This window comes from Ambystoma mexicanum, chromosome 10, assembly GCF_040938575.1.
Source record: "Ambystoma mexicanum isolate Mex_15411 chromosome 10, UKY_AmexF1_1, whole genome shotgun sequence".
Classification (NCBI taxonomy): domain Eukaryota; kingdom Metazoa; phylum Chordata; class Amphibia; order Caudata; family Ambystomatidae; genus Ambystoma; species Ambystoma mexicanum.
This window is the reverse complement of record NC_090932.1, coordinates 1,503,439,840-1,503,464,713: the sequence shown is the minus strand read 5'-3', so window position 1 is coordinate 1,503,464,713 and position 24,874 is coordinate 1,503,439,840. Positions and strand designations below refer to the sequence as shown.

The 24,874-nt window shown below is 49.5% G+C and overlaps 1 protein-coding gene across 12 annotated transcripts in view; it reads left to right on the top strand.

The window, feature by feature from the left end:
• PITPNM2 (phosphatidylinositol transfer protein membrane associated 2) overlaps positions 1-24,874 on the top strand; it is a 1,944,277-nt gene that overhangs the window by 827,645 nt on the left and 1,091,758 nt on the right. Inside the window, exon 1 of one of the 12 annotated variants that reach the window (XM_069619655.1) lies at positions 20,108-20,198. The exons of the other annotated variants lie outside the window; for them this stretch is intronic. The gene's annotated coding sequence lies outside the window, so the exon portion shown is untranslated. Of the gene's footprint in view, positions 1-20,107; positions 20,199-24,874 lie in introns of those variants that run through there. 12 annotated transcript variants of the gene reach the window in all.

Genomic DNA, 24,874 nt, shown 5'->3' with positions numbered 1-24,874 from the left:
ATTACTGATCGATATTACCGCACAAGTTAAATCCGCCAAAAATCCCCACTGAGTCCTATTGGCTCCAGAAATAGGGATTACCACCACTTGTAATCTCGTGGTAATGCCGTGGGCCTGAGTGGCGGTAACAGTAAACGAGCTTGGCAGGTCGATTTACTGTGAAACTCTTAACGAGGCCATTATTTTATATGCTGGTATCATTCATAATTAGCACTACCAATATTCCCAATTACAGTACGTTTCCTTTTTTTGGCTCAGGGTTTTGGAATGTATTCTTTACTAACCATTAGGTAGTAACGGAGTGCTGTGCATCCATTAGCGAGGATAAGATGGGTACATTTACAAGTCAATCCCGCTGAGGAATTTCCCAAAAAGCAGGGCCTTAAGTTCTTTTCAGGAGTGCAGGAGCACTACAGCGGTCCAGAACGCATCTGGGATGGTATTCCACGGATAAGTCTCAGCGGCATCTTCCATAGGGAAGATATTTTTATTTCCAGATGTTAGCTAAGTTTTCTCTTGGAGCAACTTGTACTCCATATTCTATGGACCCCCAAACCTTTTTTTATTTGTTTTGTTTTTGCACCCTGCCCTGAGTTTATGCAGTATAGTGAAGCCTTCAGCTTCACTCCACTGGCATTTTTGCTCACATGTTATGGGGAAACTGACCAGTCCTTCAGACTGTCATTACTGGGGAATTATGATTTCCTTAGTCTTTTGTCTAAGTTTACATTTTTGGGTAACATTTTAACATTGCACAATGCATCTTCCAATGCCATGCAATGGGGTTTATTTTGTATGGCCCTAGACTATTCTCAAAGTGATTTTTGGTTACTTTTAGATGTGCCTAAAGACAAATTGGTGTCAGCAGTTACTTTTTAACTATTCATAATGTACTTTTTGTTCGCCTTCTCGTGTTTACCGTGATTGACTACTAACTGTGGCTATTGTTTTACCATGGCCGTGCGAAAAGGTTTTTCATTTGTTCTTTCTTTGCCTATCTTGCCTTTTTGCCTTCTTTCTGCCTTCTCAGATCAGGAAATCCTTTTATTGTCATGTGTTTGCCCAGGAAAGCAGTGCTTTTCGCGGGCTAGTGCAAGCCATCTGAGTTGCAAGCCAGGAAGTGGGCTGGGACTGGCTGGACACAATCCACAAACTGGTTTCTGTATGTCTGGAGTGTGTGCATGAGTTTCACCAACAGTGGCCCCTGATTGGCCCACTGCTGGGGTTTGTGTGAGGGGCAGATCTTCCATTGGTTGGGCTGAGTTTCTGTGCTCACCTGAGTTCTGGATAATGAGAAGAGTCCTGCAGCCATTCCCAGAGATCTGACGAGGAGCCAAGTATCTTGCGTAGCTGTGAAGACTTAGGAAGACCCATGGATGGATCCTGAGAAGGCCTGGTGACCAACCTTTGCTGCAGTCCCTGTGGAGCCTTGTCTGGCTACTCATCTTGGAAGACCTTCAGGTATGCTTTGGGCCTGTGGAGTGGAGGGAACAACTATTCTCAATGTCTTCTTCATGCCCTGCAGTTTGGAATCTTCGGAAGGGTTTCTGGACCATCCAGTGGACTGACCAACTCCAGTTTGGGCTACCACGGCAGAAGTATTTGTGTTCTGCATTTTGATTCGGAACTTCATGGGGTCTTCAGCTTGTCCTATAAGTAGCCTTTCTGCAAAATGTCAGCATCCCAGCCTCCAAGGGTCCTGAGATAGAAGGCTGTCTTCAACTGCAACATGAAGCCTGCTGTCACGGGCTTCGTTGACCGTCACTGAAACCGGCTTTCCTGCATCTAGTTAAGGATCCTGAAGAGTCATGCACCGGTGCCTGCTGCATTGGTCCATGAGAAGAGGTTGCACACAGCTCTTGCACACGACCAGAACTATTATTGCACTTGCAGCTCCTCAGCCGGAACCAGCAGCGGGAAAACTGACCTCTGGTGACCCGCCAATGACCTGTCATGTCTGAAGAAAATCGGAGTACGGAGGGAAGTTAAAACAGTACCCCTATCTCCACCATTTCAAATTTGAGAACTTTTAAAAGAGTTTTGTAACTTTTGGCTTTAGCAAAACCTGTTGCTTGTGCCCTCCAAAAAGGTAGAAAAAGATTTTACTCACCAGTGAACTTCTTCATCTGTCTTCTGGAACCTTGTTCACATCTACAGGGCCCTCCTCCTAATTGTTTCCCACTCCCTAATACTATTGGAAACTGTGAACTTTAGGCACAAGACCCATACAAATTAGGGTTGGACTTTTCAAGTTAGAGTTGTTATTCCTGTGGACTGCTGGTGTTTAATTACTTACCTTTCCTTTCACACATGGGGGTGAACTGATTATTTTACACTAACGCACTGTGATTGTATATATGTATTTTGCTTTTAGGGTTGTGTGATAATATTATCTGGTATTAGTCATTTTCGAAGGGTGTTCTATGGCCAAAAATATAGTATTTTTATAGCGTATCTGCCTAAGTGTAATCCTTGATTGCTCAATGTGCAGACACATTGTGGACCCCTGGCCCCCACTCACTTTCTCCTGAGACTTAGCCCTGACCAGTCTCTGTGCTACTCTGATTGGTTTGTCTACAGCTCCCAGAGTTTCCCTGTGCACTTAACTAGGGTGTCCTTCTAAACATCTGTCCACCAGGCCAAAGTTTAGAAATCCAGTTTAACACCAGACACGTCATTACAAATGGTAAGTGGGCAGGTGGCGGAAGGTAAATAGAAAGACACAGAGCCAGAGGGCTGAGCAGCCCACACCCAAGATGTTAGGCTCTGGCTGACTGGCACACACAGAACACTAACATGAAAACTAAGAAGCGACACACACGGCATGTGCGCGCGCACACACAAACACACCCAAAACAAATCAATATATCCTATTGTAATATAGCAACTAACGTCGGAAGTTTCCCACATGTAAATGCCGCTATAATAAGTACATATTTTGGGTGTCAATTGGGCATTAAGGGGGGGGACAGTGAGGGTTAAAAATAAAAAATAAAACTAGGTGCGGTGGGCTGTGGTGAAAATTACATACGAGGATCACTTCCACTTTCTCCCCAGGGAATGTTTGAGAATTATTGGTAAACAGTTCACTTGAACCTAAAATAGCACCCTAGAAAATACCTTCTAGAAACTGGGTGCTCCCGAGAGTGACTATCACAATAACCATTTTAGACAAGTTACCTCTATGTTTCAAAGAAACAATCAATAATACAATCATAAAATTCAACACAACCTTTAATGGGGGGACATCTGCTTCTTGTAGAATCTGAAGGCAGGGGATGATGCCCAATGCATTTTGGATCCAAGCAGATCCTTCATCAGGGCACCATCTGTCCAAAGGAAATGTCACTCAGAAATATGTAGCCCGGGGGCGCTGTTGAGCAGCCGTCAAGAAGGCTGCCTAGCTCTAGAGCTCCGGCCACTGCCGCTATATATCCGATGACATCTGCGGTCAGCTTCTCCTAAGTGCCTGTATTTCTGCCCCCCTGCCTTGCTGACTGTTGGGGCGTCCTGCCAACGAAATCTGGGCGAAAATCGGACCTCGGGAGCTGTCAAACGGCCCGCGCAGCTCACACTGCTGCGTGGCGCTCCCTCGAGGCTGCCGAGCTACGCCGAGGTCCGGCGTGCACTCCGCCCCTGCCGGTGCCGGCCCTCTGTCGGGGCCCGAACTATCTGCCGGTCTGTTTCCCCTGCTGTGTCCGCCGTGCCTGGCCTCCTCGAGACCTGCTTGCAGGTGCTGCGTGTGGCCCGTGCTCCGGCTGGGGACGCCAGGCCGGGTCGCCCACGCACTGCCGGCGACTGCTACCTGGGCTGCGTGCTATCGAGCCTGCGCTGACCTCCATACTGCTACTGGACCTCTCGGCGGAGCTACACCCGGGCTGCACCCAGAGACGCCTGGGACCGTCAGGGGTCCTAGCTGTCCTGCGCCCGCTTTGCCCCGCCGCTGCCTGTGCGGCGCACCATCTGGCCACCCGGCGGAGCGGCCTCATCGGAGGGGCAGGGCGTGCCGTCTGTCTCCTGCGGTCGGCGCCCCGGGGCCCTGAAGATCTCCCGAGGACCCGGCGGCCGGCCGCAACACAGGTGAGGAGCTGAGGGGAGCACTGTATACTTGTCTCTGCGGCCCCCTCCGCCCTGGCGGCCGCCGGCTGCTCCTTTGCGGGGACTGATCCCTGTGACTGTTAACCCAGCGACACCCCCGGGCTCACTGACTCTGCTTGCTGTAGCCATACATATAAGCACTACTATTCGGCTCCATCCCAGTTGGCCCATCCCTCCTCCTCTGGCATTACCGCCACAGGCCCCTGGCTCCAAGGGAATAAGCCTCTGCTCGCTTGTGTCTGCTCCTCGGTTGGTCATCTAACAGGGGTGCTGCCCTGACCTGGGGGAGCCTGACCACAACGCCCTCCTCCTGCCACTGCACTCAACTTCCATTTCTGCATCTTGGCACCGGCGCTACTCTGGGACGCACTCCCCTCGTCACACCAGACAGGGTTTTAGGCTGCGGCTCCCTGCACAACCCATTTCTGATCCAGATGATCAAAACATGTATGTCATTATAGTACAATGTATGACCACTGTAACCACGGGCACCAATCTGTATGTAACTAAGTCTAAGAATCACTGTAACAAACGCCACGATGCCTCCGGTCTGCTGCGCGCTCAACAAATGTGAATGAATAAATAAATAAATAAATAAATAAATTGGATTACGTACTCTTGCTTTCCGCCCTGTTCACCGCGGAGAACCTGTGGCCTGCCCGTGATCTGGCCGCACTCAGCTGGACGGCACCATCCCAGCGCCATACTCTCGTCTACCTCATGCCTGTGGCCCTGCTGCCCCCGCCTGGAGTCTGTCTATGCCACCGCGGATCGATGGTCTGCTGCACCGGGCTGTTTTTCCTCGACAGAGGAGTTCAGGGGGGGCACCCACTTTTCACCACGCAACTTATTGGGGTAAAACATGTGTTCGAGACCCTACTCTGAGCGCTGTGCACTAGAGTGACATCCTTCATGATGCCCAACAGATCCAAGTCCGCCAATAGAACCGGGGCCATGGATAAATTCGCCAAGGCCACCCCGAGGTACGACTCGGCGCACACATCAGGCGATCAAGTTGATTACATGGCTCCTGCCGAAACACCTGCCATGGATCTTACGATTATGATGGAGTCAATGGCTATAAACTTCGCTGCCTTCCACGAGAAGCTAGATGACATCAATGCCAACGTGGGATCACTTAGAGCCAAACTAGACCAGCAAGGATCGAGAATTACAGAGGCTGAAAACAGAATTGGGACCAACAAGGACATTATAGCCACACTCCAGGGCACCGTGTCCACTCTGGTCACGGACATGAAGGCGGTCAGGGCCAAATGTGATGATCTCGAATCCGGATCACGTAGAAATAATGTACGCATTATCGGTGTCCCTGAGAATGCTCTGAAGAGCCGACTCGAACTGGCGGTGGAGGACCTCTTGAAAGACCTGTTGGGCAACCCCGACATGTCCCCCTTCTTCACCATTGAAAGGGCCCACAGAGCGTTATCGCCGCTGCCCAAACCTGGAGACTTTCCGAGGCCCAATTAAAAGATCGAATCTCATTCTCCGGCTTGCACGAGAGAGGGGAGAGCTGAGATTGGACTTGGAGGTGATCAGAATTTTCCCTGACTTCTCCACTGGAGTGCAGCAGGAACGCCGCCAATTTCTCGGAGTGAAGAAGCTCCTCAAAGAGAGGAACATCCCCTATGCCATACTATTCCCTGCACGCTTGAAGTTCACGTTCAACAACAAACTGTACTTTTTTACGGTCCCGTCCAAGGCTGTGAAATTTATAGAAGCGCACATACCCCTACAACCTCCTGCTGTCGACCTCATGGGCAATAACTGAATTCTATGCTTGTCCTGAACCACCTAAATGTTAAGTCTAATCGTTAAAGTTTATTTGCTGTTTGATTCTCACTGATTACTATTCGTATCCATGGTCCATCACGCTCTTGTACTCCCCTTGTGCACTACTCCACTGTCCACATTCCACCTGGCATTCCACACATGTATATACATCTGGGAGCTAATGCACCACTGGTCCACCTATCTGTTTACTCTTATAACCTCTGATTGCTCAAGATGTAAACCACTAAGGTTCTGTTGGTGGTCCTCTGACTCTCATCCGCTGCTGCTGAGATGGGCATCGAATAACTGCTAAATCTACCCGCTGGACAGCAGGACCATTATGGTCCATATACAGATCCCTGTTCTCCCTTTGAACAGCAGGGGCATGTATTATATGACCGCCTACACTGTTCGTTTTGTAATGGAGTCGATTGGCTCCAAGCGTGCCAGTGCACGGCAACGGCGCACCCCACTGCGTTTGCAATGTTCTTGTATTCACTTTTGTTGTGGGTTAGCCCCAGTTGGGCTTCTGTGCAGACTGGGCCAAGTTGGGGACGGCTCAGCTGCGTACAGTTAAGGGTGGGAGATGGTTACACTGCTGATCTTGGGTTGGTGGTGAGGGTGGTGGGCGGGTTAATGGGGTGTTACAGAAAAAAGGCATTCGAGGTTTCGCGGCGCGCGCACTTGATGGGCGAGAGCACACTTTTGACTCAAAACCTGGGAGCTCACACCATTGCTGGACCTGGGATGTCCACTGACAGGTGCACTATGGATCTAGATATCTGTTATTGAAATGTCTGCCGTTATAATGTCCTGGAATGTTCAGGGGCTAAGTAATCACACCAAGGCTCGTAAGATAATGGCTTTTGCTAACAGGCACAATTGTAAGGTGCTATTTGTACAGGAAACCCATTCCAATGGCCACATTCCGAGCACCATGGACCCAGCGTGGGGCCCGGCCAGAGTCTTCACTTCCTATTCCTCCCAATCCAGGGGTGTCCTCACAATGATTCATAAGTCAATTAAATTTATACTCCATAAAAGCTATGTAGACCCTGAAGGACGCTATGTCATACTGCACTGCACACTAGTCAATAAGGAATACCTACTTGTTAATACCTACTGCCCTAACGTGGACTCCCCTGAGTTCTTTGACGCTGTAACTGCCATACTGCTGGGGTACGTGGGAATCCAGACTCTATGGGGGGGGGTGACCTGAATCTCATCCTGGACACTGTTCTGGACAGAACGGGCACTGCTACTCGTGCCCTGTCTAGTGCTGCACACAGGCTGCGTGGCCACTTGCGGACACTTAACATGTGCGATGTCTGGAGGGCATTGAACCCCCAGCGTCGGGAGTACACTTACTATTCATCCGTGCATGATAGTTCATCCAGGATAGACCTGTTCCTTGTGTCTAATGAAACCATGGGCAGGGTGGCGGGGTCCTGGATTCTACCCCGCACATTCTCAGACCATGCCTCAATTACACTATCTGTGAAGCTAGGTATGCCCACTCCAACATTTAGCACCTGGCGCTTCAAGTCTGAGGCCTTCAGGGATATAGTGTTCAAGGCCGAAATCCTGGCAGACATCGAATCCTTCTTTGAGCACAACTCCCCACAGGGTACATCAGCCGCGGTTAGGTGCGAGGCCTTCAAACGATATATCGGGGGCATGGCTATCTCACGGGAGGTGGGGGTTCTCAAAGCAATCAGGGCTGCCCTTGACTGTTCCGAAGCCAAACTGAAGCAATTCGAGCTGCAATTCCCTACATGTGCTGACCCTGCTATACTTGGCCAAATTAGCGACGAACTTCAGACATACAATACGCTGGCTGCCAACGAAGTTCAGTACTTCAGCCGTCCACAGGCTGCCAGGAAATACGGCAAGGGAGACAGACCGGGTAAAACACTGGCGATACTGGTGGGAAGGGAATCTAGCCGGACCCTGATCACCTCTATCAAAGACCGATCTGGCAACGTGCAGTGGGCGGACCAACATATTCTAGATATATTTGCTGAGTTCTACAGGTCCCTCTACTCCCAACCTACTGAACACACTGAACAACTCATACGCGAGTTGCTTGACCAGATCCCCACTACTGAGATCTCCCCTTCCACTCGGGACCAGCTTGACTCTCCAATTACGCTAGATGAAGTGGTAACATCCATCTCGAACTTGCCCAAAGGTAAGGCGCCGGGCCCGGATGGACTCACCACCGAATTTTATCAGGAGCACGTTGCCATACTGGCCCCCAAACTGCTCGATGTCTGGGACGAGGCACTCCGGGTCTCTATCCTTCCCCCCCTCCATGCGTGAAGCTGTCATTACAGTCCTGCTCAAGCCTGGTAAACCTGAGGACGAATGTGGGTCTTACAGGCCTCTCTCCCGCATGAATCTCGACACCAAAATCTTTGCAAAGATCATAGCGAACCGCTTTCTGCCCATTATGCCATATCTGGTCCACGAGGATCAGGCAGGCTTCGTCCCTGGCAGGTCCACCTACCACAATATTAGGAGATTGTTCAATGTTATGTCCTGCATAGATCAGGACGTCCAGACTGTTGCAGTCACCTCGGACACCCAGAAGGCCTTTGACATGGTCTCTTGGAGCTACATGTGGCTGGTGCTTGAGACAATGGGCAATGGCCCAAACATGATTGGGTTCATCAAACTACTATACACCTCTTCTGTGCTGCGAGTAAGAGCTAATTCACTGACATCGGACCTGTTCACACTCTCCAGGGGTACCCGACAGGGATGTCCCTTCTCCCCGATTCTTTTTACATTGGCAATAGAGCCGATGGCGGACTATGTCCATGCGCGCCACGCCCGCAAGGGTATAAGGCTGAAAGATGACCCCGAAATCATATCTCTATACACGGACGACATCTTGTTATACATCAGCGAGCCAACAACTCACCTCGACCCCATATTGAGAGATATCACCCGCATCGGCACATTCTCCGGATTCACAATCAACTATTCAAAGTCCGAAATCTTCCCGCTTACTAATTCTACTCAACAACCCACCACCGAGTACCCCCTGCGTTGGTCCCCGGATGGTATAAAATATCTGGGAGTGCAGATATCCCTAACCAAATCCGCCCTATTTGCTGGTAATTATGCTGCAGTGGCACAAATAGTTGAGGCTAAGTTATCACAGTGGCGTCCTCTCCCGCTATCCATGGCCGGCCGGCTCTCCCTCATTAAAATGATTCTGCTCCCCAAGCTCCTTTACACTTTCAGCAACATACCTATATGGCCGGGGAGGGAATACTTCACCAAACTACACACACTTTGTGCACAGTTCTTATGGCATTCTGGTGCAGTGTGCAAGAAGTGGACGGACATGGTGCTCCCATACAAACAAGGGGGATTCACAGCCCCGGATCTGACACTTTACTGGACTGCGGCCCAAGCCCAACACGCTACTCACTGGTACCCTGGTTCTCCAGCACGACCGCACGTCAAGTTAGAGCGACTTGCAGCCGCTGGTACCAACATCATGTCTCTTATACTGCACCGTCACTATGCACCTGACTCTCCTATTGACCCAATCAAGGCGACTATTCACGCCTGGACAAGCGTACTAGGTCCAACATCCGAGCCCTTCCCATACTATAAATGGCTCCCTGTGTGGGCCTTCCCTGGCCTGGAACCCACACATGACACAGCGTTGGCCCGTCATTGTGAGGCGCTGGGATATCAGGCGCAATCTGACTTCTACCCCGAAGGCAGGTTCATTGATCCCCAGACATGGAGACAAGGGCACACCAGTTCCGCCTCAGAGACCCTCCAATGCTATAGACTCCGGGCTGCGTTCCGCACTAGATGGCCCTCATTTCCAGATGAGCCCCCAGGATAACCCGGCGATCGCATACATTGCTAACTCTGGCGGTGCCCGCGGCGTCGTCTCCTCACTATACAAGATCCTACAGGACACTTCTATGGCCCCACCTCTCAGGGCGCGCGGTGAATGAGCGAATGAACTGGGCCTAGAAATATCTGACGAGGCCTGGGGGGAAATGTGCCTACATACCCAAAAAGTCTCCCTCAATTTCCGCCATCGCGCTATACAGTACAAACTTCTAAACAGGCTCTATTACACTCCACACAGGACCTCAAGGTTTACCCGCACTACGGTGCACGTATGCCCTCGCTCTGGTGCAGAAGAAGGAGATCACCTACATATGTTCTGGACCTGTCATGGGCTGTCCGACTTCTGGAAAAACATTTTGAAAACACTCACCGCAATAACTGAAACTGTGGTTGACCCTGATCCCCTGGCAGTTCTGTTTGGGATTTGGAAAACTGTTCAAACTAGACACCTGGCTAAATTTCTAAACGTAAGCTGTATGATTGCCAAAAAGTGTGTTCTCCAGTGCTGGAAAAGCTCCTCCCCTCCGGCCTTTCAAAAATGGCTGCGCCTGCTCACTTGGTCACGAAACTGTGAGGAGGAATACCTGACTACACTTCCCGTCCACTCTCGCCCCAAGAACATCGGGACTGAATTCAACGCTTATCTCAACAGACAAAGCGATGGTACTCCCGAGTCTGGATAGTCCCCTGCCTTACCGGGATCTAATCCTACATCATGAAGCTCTACACCCTCCCTTCTCATCTCATGTGATGCTTTGCTGTAAATGCTGAGATTGTTGTTTCTGACTAATGTGTTGCTCCATGTTATAACTTCCATGTATTCTTTTGGCCCTTGTGCGTGCCTTGTGAACCTCTGCCATCCAATTTTTTTTAATTGTTTAAAAAAAGAAATATGCAGCCCACCTGCTGAGGGTTTAATACCAGGTGCAAAAAACAGCATCGTCAAGTAGCCAACTTCACGTGAAACGTAAACGGAGCACCAGACCGCCACCGCCCGACACTCCATTTGGAGAACCTTTTTCCAGTAATGTTGTTATCAACATGATCACATTTAATAGGTGCTGAGGTGGAGTATGCTCATCCTATTTGCACAGACATGCATAATAGCCCAGCAGTTAAGGGGTTAATGGTAATGTTTAGGTGGTTTGGGAGATACTCCACCATGGACCTTTAGTGGGAAAGTGTGCTTTCTGAAGCAGCCTGGACTGAGAGCATTTGCCCACCTTGCAACCCCTCATCCACTTCATGTCGCCACCACGTCCAATGTCAATACCCTTATTCACCCTAATCCTGTCTGCCTTCACCCATGTTGTCTCTCTCAACCACTCAGTTCCTCATCGCCCACGCTGTGCCATCACCGCCATCCCTCAGCTCCAGCTCCTTTATTGCCCTTTCGCCATAAGTTGTACGTCTAAAAACCCACCCTTCCCGCCTCACCCACTCTCCCCTCACTGCTGTGCCCCTAGCCCACCCAATCACGGTGTGGCCCTATCACACATTCTGTGATCCCTTCGCACACTTTTGGGCCACCTCACCCAGCCACCATACTTAGTCTTTGCCCCTGTGGACCTCTTCAATCTGGGCCCCTTTCAATTGTTCCGCGCCTTCACCCGCACTGTGCCACCTCTATCCACTCTGTGATCCTTTCACCCATTATGTACACCCTTCGCTGACTTCACCTACCCCGTGCCCACCTCTGTGCCACTGGCCACTATATGCCTCATACCCCATCTCTCTCTCTAAGCCATCTCTTGCTAAGCTCCTAGCGGCGCTTTCCCTCTGACATTCCGCTGAGCTCCTAAAATGGTCTTAATGGGTGATGAACAGTACTACCCTCTCAGATTGCATCCCTGTTTCCTTGCAATTGAACTGCTTAAGTCCTAAGAGCGTATAGTTAAGTCCTGAATTACTTAGAAAATCTGTGTATGCCTCGCCCGCTCCCGCACTTATCAGTCAGTTTCACTTTACTGAAACTGACCTGAGAAACTCTCACTTTGACAACAGATCATATAATGTCAGGCAATGTTTTGCTTTCATTGACCCGGTTATAACCCACTTAAGACCCCTCCTCTTGAGGGGCGGGGTTTCTGATGATGCGGACAAAGAAGGCTTAGCTCAGTGGGTAATGAGCTATGCCCAACTCAGTGGTACTCAATTTGTCGCCCTCAAGGCGGTGAAGGGCTGAGTTGTCCTTGCCGGGATCTCAACCTTTGACTTGAGGGCTCTTAAAGAGCGCACTCTTAACTCGCTGCATTCTCTTACCGGATTCCCAACATTCGCATTGCGGAATTAACCCCTCAGAGGGCGTGGTGGTAGGAAGCGGAGAAATATGGAATCCGCTCTGCTTTTTCCAATGCAAAAGATGAGACCAAGGAGGTTACTTACAACAAAAGTGAATCCAAATCAGAAAAACAATGTGTTGATCCTTTATGGAGCCCCTTATGACAGGCAGGTGATGATGCTTAAATCACATTACATCTCATAGGTTGCCCAAACAGCACAACATTTCTGAAGAGGGCAACTATGACCTCAGTTGGCTGTACTTCGCAGTACAAAAGTAGATAAAATAGTGAAAATCAGCTTGTCTCATTTTCTAACAGTCTATTGATGAATCAAGTCTTCTATTTTGCAAACATTTATACAAGTAAAAGAATTTATAGGGCCTCATTACGACTGTGCCGGTCCAGTAACAATGGTGCCGGTAAGTCTACCAGCACCATTGTTACTGGACTGGCACAGTACGACTCTGCGGGCCGGTGCCCTACCGCCCGCCAGACCTGTTACGGGAGCACCGGCACCGTTATTAACGGTGCCGGTGCTTCCAGGGTCCCCATTCCGAGTGAGTCCTGTAGGACTCAAATGGGAATGGGGATTTACACTTTACCGGCGCCTGACTTCCCGGAACGCCGGGGTTGTAATACCCTGGTGTTACTGGCAAGTCAGGCGCCAGTAAATATTACAAGTCCGGCGACGACCCGCATTTAGCACCTGCAGGGTTACCACCGAACTTGTAATGAGGCCCATAGTAATTTGTGCTTCTTGGGTATTTTACAGTGGGTTCCTTAGGCCTTTGCATGATTGTTGTTCAGATATAAACATCTTTCTATAATTTGAGCTGGAGCGAAAGTATCTGCTCCATTTTCTATTACAACAATAAGAGCAAAAATTGTGGCTCCAGTTGAGCAATGCCAGAATGGTACGTGGCCTGAGGCCGAATAAACCCTTGCACTGGCCCATATAACCAAGTGACCAATCGAACGGCTCACTGCTGTTCTGGCGGACTGGGAGAAGCTATGTTTCTGAGTTCGAACCATGCAACTAATATAGAGGCAGAAAGTGTCCAAACTCGTTTCGTGGGCACTGTCTACACTAAATGATAGATAACCTCATGAACATCTAGCAGTTGTGCTGCCATGCATATGTAGATGGTTGTGCTAGTTTCAGTGCTACATGTTAGGTTTTCCACCCACCACTCATGGTTGGTGGAAGTACATTTATGATGCATCCAGGTCTTGATGAAGGGATTTAAACTTGATGTCAGCTGGGACTCACCGGCAATATGGCAAGGAACTCCAACAAAGGTTTCCAACTTTTGCAGGAGACTGCACCTTGACACGCAGGACACTAAACAATGGGGAGGAATCACCCCTTTCCGTAGGGCACGACTGCCAAGTTCAAGGAAGCCATCTTTGGACCAGAGCTGGGCGGATCATGGAACCATTTGAACTTTGTATCTTTCCGAATCCCAGGTTCAGAAGCGATACTGGTTGGATTTAGGAGAAATTCAAAGCCATCAATTTGAAGACCGATTGGCCACTTGGAATCGCAAGCACCGGTGAAAACCTCTGTTGTCGCACAAATCGGCAGATGTTCGGAATTCAAAGTGACCAATCAAAATGACAAATCGGAACACCTGAAAGTATTACGATGTTTGAATGTGTTGCCTGCCTAAGGCATATTTTCACTACGTCACTGCTATTTGTGATGCCGGCGAGGATGCTTATGATGAGAGGAGGGTTTGTAAAGTCATCGGCCTCTGCCACTCCCACTTTGACCTCACATTTTTCATTTGGCCAAGGTTCGCTCAAGTCTGGTCAAGAAGAAATGGCACAATAACGATGGTGCATGTATACAATTTTGGAATCTGGGGTTGCCCATGGCTGAATTAAAGAATTTGAATAATGGAGTGAAGAGGTGAGGCAAAATCAATTAGTGTCCAAAATGTTAAGCAACTAGAGCCGGAGCACCAAAGAGAGGCTAAAAATACAAAATGAAAGACCTTCTTATATATGTGATGTCAAGTGACTCTTCAGATCCCATCTGTACGATACACAGGACTTTTGCAATAGTCTCTTTCTCAAACCTCCTACTTCTACTCTACTTCTAATCTACGCCCCCTCTACAACTCTTGTCAAGAAGGCCCACTTTCAGCTGCACCCCCTCAGAGGCATTCTCTGTTTCCTCACCTTTCCCCAGAAACTCAATGGGCCTCATTACACGTTGTGCGCTAAAAATCTAAAATTACCGGCATGGCGCTCTTAACGTGTTCGCCCTCGCAAGAGGACGCTGATAGCGTACCATTACGAGTACGCGGACACGAGCATAGCGCCATGCCGGAAATGACCCTACCGCCATGCCGCTAAAGACCCCAAAAAGTCTCTTACCGCCTTTGACGAAAGTGCAGATAGCACCACCGCCCCCACGCTGCATGCAAATAGCGGTCACCGCTGTTAGCGGTGACCGTTAAATTGCAGAACTGGAAATAGCGTCATCGCACAGGAACGGGAAAGAGCACGGCGGCCATCTTTAAAAACACAATCCATTGCCCTCCTCTGCCCCCTGGACCTGTTTGGAGTAGCTTGCAGTTGGAAATCATCAGGAACACCCTCAACATGCCCAAGGCATTGAAAAAAACCACCGACCAGCAGCGGAAAGAAAAATTTACCTCAGAGGAGCTAATCATGCTGACCCAGACCCTAGCTGACAATGCCGCCGTGGTCTTTGCCAGCGACATGCGGTGGGAGACTCTCATGAAAAAAAAGGCAATCTGGGCTGAGGTTGCATTAAAAATCAGTGCTGTGGGCACCACCACCCGCAATGTACGTGAGTGCCGAAAAAGGTGGGATGACCTGAGACTCCGGGTGAGAAGCATCCTTGCCGAAAACCACCAAATTGCCACAGCAGGTGGATCTGGGTCGCCCATAAAACTTAAAGAATGAGAGGAGACATGCGCCAACCTCATAGGAGTTGAATGCATAGAGGGAGGCGGCACGATGGAGCATGGCGTGGCAACCACTTCAGATGGAGGTGAGTGTACACATGAAAGCATGCAATGTGAATGTACATTGTCCCCCCAAATGTGAGCCCAGAATCACCTCATGGATGGCCAAACATCCACACATGCATCACACCCTGGCCATGTCAGTGTCAGACCCAAACACACACACATGCACACATCACCAGAGACAAGTGCCACACACAACCGTGCATGGATGAGCCACTGAACTGACACATCACCTGCATCCTTTACAATGTAGTCAAAATGGCCACAGCTGCATTATTGATGTATACTGCATTAAGTACATTGAACCGTAACCAATGACATCCCCCTTCTTGTCCCCGACAGGCTCACATACAGACAGTGAGGATGCTGGCAATGCATCACAGGCACCCCCTGTGCATAAGAAACAAAGGGCTTTGGACACAGAGGACACCCCCACAACATCAAGGGGCAAAGGCAGAAGGGTCCCGATGCAGAGTGCGAAACATCGGTGGAGCGCAACTTCCAAGATACAAGTTGCCACACCACCATCAACTGGCCCACCTCCGGAGGTTAACCCACCACCACCGATCCTGGCCACAGAGGACCCACCCTCAGCTCCAGCTAGTTCTGCAGGAGAGGTGGCAGCCACTGCCCCACTATCAGATGTGGAGGACCCCACCGACTTCCACATGGAGATGCACACCCCAACCCCCCCTGGGACCCCTGGGCCATCACCACAGCACACACCTGGGTCCAATGTCACTGGGGATGAGAACATGGGAGCTTTTAGTAGCCCCCCGGTGGCTTCATCTGTTGACCTGGACCATCACAGGCCACAGCAGCCACACCACCAGAACCCAACACTGCCCTCGACCTGGCCAGCATCAGCCAGCGGCAACAAGAAATAACTGTGCTGGTTGGGCAGCATGTTGAGGAGGCTGCCCGTCTCAGGGCAGACATTACGGAGACAGCAAGGCACTCCAGGCAGGGGATGGAGGCATGTACAGACAGGCTTTGTGGGGAGATAATCCGAGTCAGGGAGGTCCTCACACGGATAGCGGACGCATTGGACCGCCAATTCCCACCACCACCCCCACCAGGACAGTCTGCCACATCCTCATCCACCAGTTCGAGGCAGACAAGCCCCCTCCTCCGCTCCTCACGCACCACCAGGCGCACCTCTAGTCAGCCTCCCAATGCTGGTGTTGGCAATGGCCAATAGGGAGTGCATGCTGAAGCCTCCGCGTGCATGGCTGGAGGGAAACATTGTGCAAGACACATGTGTAACTGTTGTGTGGGTTGGGGGGAAGGGTGTTATGGGACTGTTGTGGGGGGTGGGGGGAAGGGTGTTATGGGACTGTTGTGGGGGGTGGGGGCAATGGTGGTGGGATGTTTGGGGACATGCACATCTCCTTCTTTACGTTCCTTAACACACTGGTGTTTGAACAAAACACAGGCTTGGACTTCTTCATTGTGTATGTGTACTTTATTGACGCCATGGTCCATTGTGCGCTTCCAAACAGACACCAGTGCATTACTAACCATATCCATGTGACAGTACGAAACCATGTTACTCAGAATATTTGGTTGATCAGATGCTGTCTCACAGCACGTCCCTCCTGGCCATCCCCTCTTGCATGACCTGCATCCCCTTCACCTCCGTCCTCATCACCATCATCATCCTCATCAGGTGCTTCTATTTCAACGTCAGGGGGCAGTGGCACATTCCGTCTGATACACATATTGTGCAGCATGACACATGCCATGGTGATCTTGGCCACCTTCTCATGGCCATACAGGAGAGCGCCACCAGACCTGCTAATGCACCTAAACCGTGTCTTCAAAAGGCCAAAGGTCTGCTCAATCACGTTGCGGGTACGGGTATGTGCACAACTGTATTCCTCCTCGTGCCTGTTCTGTGGGTTCCGTACAGGGGTGAGGAGCCACCTCTTCAGGGGATAGCCGGCATCACCTGTATGGGGGGACGAATGGGGTCATGTTACTGTTCACCTCAAGAGCGGCCTGTTCATATCACACAAATGGACTTTGCATTGTGATTGAAGTACACAATTAACAGCATACATGCAGATGGTCTGTGTGACTGCAATGTGCAAAGGTGAGCTCGCCCCTGCAAGTAGACATGCCCCATTAATGCCTCCAACAGTAATTGACATGTCCTGGGTGAAGCCAGATCTTAGGTGTCCCTGGGCCCAGGCAGATTTGGTACCACACTGCTGGTGTTATGCCATTCCAACATTGATGTTCCCATGCTGAGAGGCATCACTTCAGTGGTGCTATAGGTGCGTGGTGCAATGCTATGGCTAGGGGTGATCCCTTTGCATGCTTTCAAGGGCACATTGCATTATTGATGTTGTGCTGGACTAATTCTGTATGACTATCTTGACGGCATGTATGACATTTGTGTATTTTGTGGCGTGGAATTTTGTGCATGTGGATGGATGCATAAGGTTTCTAGACCTGGATTGTCATCTATGTTGTGTAGCTTATACTTGCATGTCCGTTCATCTCAAGTAAGTTGCGGGCTTCCAAGATGGACATTGGCGTACATCTGTATGTGCATTCGTCCGACGGACGACAAGCTACACCCATTTCAAGTATGTATCTCCCCCCCCAATCACACCCAGTTGGAGTATGTATCTCCCCCTCCCCCCATCACACTGACATGTGCTTGCCCTGCAACTCACCAAGTAGCCACGAACGTTGTCCGGCTTGTCGCTCCATGTAGCGTGGGATAGTTGAGTTCCGCAGGACCATGGAATCATGGGTTGATCCGGGGAAACGGGCACAACAATGTGTGATTACCTTGTTGGCGTCACATACCATTTGGTCATTGATGGAGTGGAATTGCTTCCTGTTTCGGTAGACTACTTCATTGTGATGTGGTACCACCAATTCCACATGGGTACGATGCAACTTGGGATGCCTGCCAGTGAATAGAAGCCAACTTTGGTGTTTGCAATCTCCTGGGCATTCCGTGGCATGAATATGTGTTCAGGTGCATGCTTCAGGAGGGCATCGAGTACCTGATTCAGCGTGCGTGAGAATACTGGTTGTGAGATGCCATGAATCTGGCCCACTGTATGCTGGTAGGTGCCTGTGGCTAGGAAGTGGAGCACAGTCACCACCTTGAGTAGAGGGGGGATGGCAGTTCGGATGTCTATGAGGCTCACAATGTTGTTGTGTATCATGTCCACGATGCTGGTGATGGTATCCCGGTCCAGACGGTACAGGGTGTGTATCTGCTCTGTGGTTAGATTAAATGGACTGGCTCTGATCCTGGGGATTGGTGGGTGCCTCTGTGGTATGATTAGGTGCCGTGGTGGTGCTTGCTGTGCCTGTCTTGCCCTCCTCCTCCTCCGTCTCCTCTGTGCTGCCTGTTGTTGTCGCTGCTGCGCTGCAATCATGTCCTCCAGCCCATGTAGTGCTGCAAGTATTGGAACCATCTTGGTGTGGGGTGTGGTGTGCTCCTTTTGGGCTGCCACAGTCTCCATTGCCTCCAATTGTGCTGATTGTGTCCACCTGTGGCAGGTGGGAACACTGCTCAGTTCTCTTAACGGGTGGTTCGCGATGGCGGTATTAGCGCCATGGCGGTAAGGGGTTTTGGGGGCTTTAATATGCCGCTATTGGCATGTCCGCTCACCTTGTGATGCTGTGCTATTAGCGGCATGGCGTTATTTACAGGATGGAGGGTCGCGTGCACGCGGACTGCCAGCTATTAGTGGCACCATACTTAGCGGTACCGCTAATAGCGGTGAGCCGAGTCGTAATTCGCATGGGGATTTCACGTTACCGGTATTCCATTACCGGTAACGTTAAATCCCTACCGCCTACCGTGTAATGAGGCCCAATGTCTCCAGAGCTCTCATCCTCCCTAGACTGGACTACTGCAACAGCCTCTTCCTCAAGCTGCCTTTATCCTCCCTTCACCCCCTTCAACTAATCCAGAACAGGACCGCAAGACTTATCTTGGCCTCAAGCCCAGGGACCGCATATCTTCAGTGCTAAAATCCCTCACTGGCTCCCCGTAGCTGCAAGGATCAAGTTCAAGACCCTCTGCATAATCCACAAGGCTTACTGGGGCCAGGGCCTGCACCATCTACAACGCTCTCTTCCTTAACACTCTCACTCTAGAGTCCTCCGCTCGTCCCCCAACTCTCTGAGGGTGAGCCACTTTCACAAACAGAGATTTGGGGGGGAGATCGTTATCCTGTGAGGTGCCTCCCTCTGGAACAGCCTCCCTACCTCTCTCCGCCTTGAGTCGGAGCACCTTAAATTCCGGAATCTCCTCAAGACCTTCGTCTTCTCTTCTTCATTCTCTCTCCCTCTCCCCTGCTAAACCCTGTTCTGTTCTCTCCATCCTCCTTCCTCCTCCTCCTCCCTAACTCTGTTCAGCTTTTGCTGACTGGTTGCCTGGTTCACCTCCAGAGACTTACAGTTATCAGGCCCCCCGCCAGTCTTTGTACTTACTCCTGGGTCACTGCACTATATCCAAAATTACTGCACTTCCGCTTACGCTCCATGAGCGAGGCAAACCTCTCTACACTTAACCCAGAGCCCTGTTGAATCTGGACGTGTTTGCTCTCCCCCCCCCCCTGTCTTCCTCGCACCTCAGTCTGTTTGCATGCATGACCTAAATGTACTAGGACTAGTATGTTCGTCTGTCCTGTCCCCCCCCCTTCCTTTTTTTCTGTCCACCACCCTAGTTTGGTCGAAACTGTTACACTTCATGCACTTGCACTAGGAGAAATGCCGTCAGGCCTAGTATGCTAGTTTTCTGTTTTGATCATTCAGAAACTTCAAGGCCTCAGAATGATTACTGTATTCCCTTGTTCACTTACCGCCTTGAAGCACTCCACCTGTGTATAAGCGCTGTATAGATAAACAATGACAGTACACTCTGGTTTGGCATCGGTGCTCTTGCGCACATTGTTTTTCAAATGATCCTATTCCTTGGCGTATGGAATATCCAGTAAATCTGCTCAGGAGGATTCTACGCTGATTGTAGGTTTCTTTTTCTACACCAGTAATGTCTTTTCCTGTGATGTCATTATGGGAGGGGAAGTCCTTGTGACCTCATTTCCTGGGATGGGACCACGTTCAACTGCCATTTGATGTCACTTCCACTACCTTTGGCATTTTGGTGAGTTGACATTCCTTCCTTGTCTGTGACACTGCTTCCACAATTACACCTGCAGAGAACCATGTCTCAGGGATAGAGTTCTGCAGGTTATTTCAACTTTTATTATTTTAAAAATACAAACATTCTACTAATAGTAATCAACTTAATGTCTTAATTTTTAAAACAGTTGACTGGGGTAATGACTTTGATTGGGCACTGGAAGGCACCTGAGAAAGAGTCACCTTGCCTTGTTAGCAGGCCGTCCTGTCTGCCTATTGATGGGGAAACGTGTTTGCGGGGATAATGAAACGCCGACGTGTTGAGTAAGTGTCGCTCTCTGAGCGCTGCCTGGCCCGATGGCTATCTGCATCCAGCAGGCGGGCTGCCGGGAGTGCTGAAAGCAGGCTTCCTGTAATGAATTACACGTCAGATCTAATGATCCAAGGGAGGGGGCAGGGCGCCTCGCGCTGCTGCAGCTCCGGGCGGAAGTGAGCTGCGGCGCGAGGCGAGGCTGGCCTATGGGGAAATGGGTAGGTGCCATTCACTGACTCTGATAGGCCAGGAGCGGCAGAGTGAGAAACGGGACTGAGTCTTCCTCCTTGACCTCATATGGGTTCTGCCCCCGGTGGAGGCCTTTACACTGCTGTGTGGTTACACATCCTCGTGGATGTTCTCCGGGGAAGGGTGCTCTTTTGAAGTGTAAAACACAGACAGAGATCTGCCTCTGTGAAATCCCAATAAAGGTTTTTTTTTGTACCATACATCGAGGGCTTTAGCATAATGGGATGGTAAAGTCATAGCAGGACCTAGGGATCGAACCTGTGGTGCTCTGTGTCTTGCTTCCAAGGCCAGCACATTGCCCCTGAGCTATCCTTCCGAGATTTGGAAGGTAAGACATTTTCAGGCATGAAGGTGGTGTAATTGTTTAACAGACTCCTTGATTTCGGGAATAAGGGGTGTTTAAAATGAATGTCGAAAATAAGGAAAGGGGGTGTTTTAAAAAAATGCAGACGAGCATGGGTACAACTTTAGACTAAGAGTTAGACCACCCGTAGGCCTACAAATATAAAAAGAAATCAAATGGCAAAAGATGCGCTACGCTGGACCCTGTTGCGTTACATTGGATTACCGTCAGAAAAAACACACTGCAAAAACAGCCCAAATAGCTATAAAGTGCTTAATGCAACAATTGATTCAGAACAATTGCTTTCTTTGCATGAAAAGTGACGCTCCTTGGAATCAAATTAATTTAGCCCGGGGACCAGCTTGTTTCCAGTGATGTAGCAGTTGCATGCAGGCTCTTAATGCGACAAGCAGGAACTTCCACCCGTCTGTCAAGACATTCTGATGATTGCCAAATGCAAGTAATGGGCGAGTAATGTGCACCCTTGATCCCATTTATACATGAGATTGGATCGGCCCCCTAATGCCAATAATCCCTAATGTTGGGTCAAGAGAAAAAAAAACAATATATTCTTAACTTTCATCAGGCTTATTGCTGTGAGGGCATCCAATACATACCATCATGTTCAAAAATGCAGATCAATGGAGAAGGCCTGTTATTGGGAGCACAGTAGATTCCAGAATGCAGATCAATGGAGAAGGCCTGTTATTGGGAGCAGAGTAGATTCTAGAATGCAGAGCAATGGAGAAGGCCTGTTATTGAGGGCTGAATACATTCAAGAATGCAGAGCAATGGCGAAAGCCTGTTATTGGGAGCAGAGTGGATTCAAGAATGTAGAGCAATGGAGAAAGCCTGTTATTGGGAGATTAGGTTCAAGAATGCAGAGTAATGGAGAAGGCCAATTATTGGGAGCAGAGTAGATTCCAGAATGCAGAGCAATGGAGAAGGCCTGTTATTGGGAGCAGAGTAGATTCAAGAATGCAGCGCAATAAGCGTCTATATTCCCCCCAAAGCACGGCCACTGACCTCGATATAGACCAGTACCCTTGCCGGGATCCCGACAATGCTTCTGTCCCCCGAGGCAAGAGATGTGCTCGAAACCCCGATCACTGTTGCAGAGATAACGGAAGCCATTAAAGCTTTACCTAATGGCAAAGCACCAAGCTCGGATGGCCTTGGAGCAGAGTTTTACAAAGAGTTTGCAGGACTCCTTGCCTCCAAATAACACGCTGTTTGGACAGAAGCCCAAGGAAAGAGGGAGCTACCAGAGACCACCAGAGAAGCTATCATCACCCTGCTGCTTAAACCAAGGAAACCCCTTGAAGACTGTGGCTCATACAGGCCACTTTTGTTGATAAACACAGATGCTAAGATCTTTGCCACGATTCTGGCAATGCGGTTAGCACCTCTGATGCCATACATATTCCACAAGGCCCACGTTAGGCGCTGTTATAATATACTAGCATCAATCCCGAAGGAGCTACAGGGGGTAGCGATTGCATTAGAAATGCAAAAGGCCTTTAACACGGTCTACTAGCTGTTTCTGTTTAGAGTCCTCAAAAATGATGGGTGTGGAGACAACTTCATGAAGTGGGTAAAAGTATTGTACACACGCCCTTATGCCAGATTAAATGTCAATGGCACTCTCTCAGCGGTGCTGGAATTACTGGGCGGCACACGCCAGGGATGCCCGTTGTCTCCCCTACTTTTTTGCTTTGGTGATAGAACCCTTAGCGGACCTACTGAGACTAGGTATGGCAGGCTTGGAATACAATTAGCGGGCAGGGTAGAGATTATAACTCTGTACGCAGACGATATACTGATATATCTGAAGAACCCCGAATGCAATTTAGGCAAGGTCCTGGGAGTAGTCAAAACATTTGGGGGACTTTCTGGCCTTAAATTGAATACCGCCAAGTCTGAAATCTTTCCCCTGACAGATGCGACAGTCTGGCCAACGGAACTCCACAGACTCCTTTGGATCCCTGTTCACACCAAATACCTAGGGGTCAATGTTGCCAGAACGGCGCAATTGAATTATGACGCTTTCGCAAACTCCCTATGTGTAAAGATGGAGTGTTGAGGATCATTGCCAATATCATTCATGGGCAAGGTCGCTCTCATAAAAATGATAATTCTACGAAAACTGTTCTATTTGTTCAGTACTGTCCCGGTATGGCCCGGGAGAACATTATTTTCGAAAAGGAAGGGCACATGCACTTCACTAATATGGAACGGACAATCGAGATTGAGCTGGCGGGCACTAACTGACCAATACTCTCAGGGGGGATTAGCAGCACCAGACTTAGAGATCTACTATGCAGCAGCGCAAGCGCACTATGCGCTGCACTGTGCAACCGCATATCTCGAACCTCGCCAGTTACAAGACACCATCCCAATCCAGAAACCGAATGAGCTTCTCCACATACTGGCGGTGGCATGTCCCAAACGCTACAACACTATAGATCTGGCACTCGTAACGTGCACCGCTTGGGCCACAATTGCTGACACTCAAAAGCCCGAAATACTATACCATCCAAGTATGCCGATTTGGGGTGCACACTACATAGCTCCCACACTAGACCTAGAAATAGCATCACACTGGAGCGACAAGGGGATCAACCAACTAGGGGACTTGTTCCCAGATATGAAATTTATAACGTGGAACACAATTAAGGAGAAAATGGGGGATACGACTAGACAGAAAATGTACTAAATGCGCATGAGATCTGCCATCGCAAAGGTTTGGGGGGCGTTCCCAACAGAACCATGGATACATCCATGGCTGGGATACATGTTTACCACAGGGTCTGTTTCTTAAGTGCCATTGAGGTTCCCCCCCAGTGCCAATGGTTTTTTTTTTAAATCGCAGTATTCACCGTCCAAACCCGCCAGCATTTCCCCCCTCATTAACCCCTTAAGTGCCTCCGACGAGCCGGCTCGTCGGTGGCAACCTGGAGCGGTTTTTACCGACGAGCCGGCTCGTCGCTGGCATTTAAAGGGTTAAAATATCAGCTTCAAACTTGTGCAAGCTCACAATAATGACCCGGACCCCTATATGCTGTAGAGCCAAGGAGAAATGGGAGCTCGATTTGGGACACCCAATCACTGATAAGCAATGGGAACAAATATGTAGTCTGACCAAACATGTCTTGCAATACACGGTACAAGTTGATACACTACAAGATTGTACATAGGATACATTACACCCCTGCTAAGTTGAAACGCATATACCAGACAATGGATGGTAAATGTACCAGGTGCGGAAGTGACAAAGCCGATACTCTACACATGTTTTGGTCATGTGCACACCTGAGGGAATACTGGGGTAATATATGTGATTTACTGAATGTGATTGCGGGCCAACCTATCTAGAGGTCCCTGATGGTATGCCTACTGGGGGCCACGGGGAAGATGAACCCCACGTGGCAAAGGTTTCTGAACCTCGGTTTATTGTTAGCAAAAAGGGCCATACTTCTGAGGTGGAAAAGCAAAAATCCACCCACCAAAACAGACTGGGATAAAGATATGCTATGGGCAAATGATAATGAGGAAATGTATATAGAGCTAATGCAAACCGATACACAGCCCAGAAACATTTGGGGCAGATATAGACAGTACCTTGCGGACAGAGCCGATGAAGAAGATGATGCAATAGTGGAATGACAATGTAAAACTAATTTGGAAAATGGGATAACATTAAGGGCAATATGTGATTCAAATGTGATTGTATAGGTTTTGTACCTGTGTGTATCAAAATAAAGTTATTTAAAAAAAGAAGAATGCAGCGCAA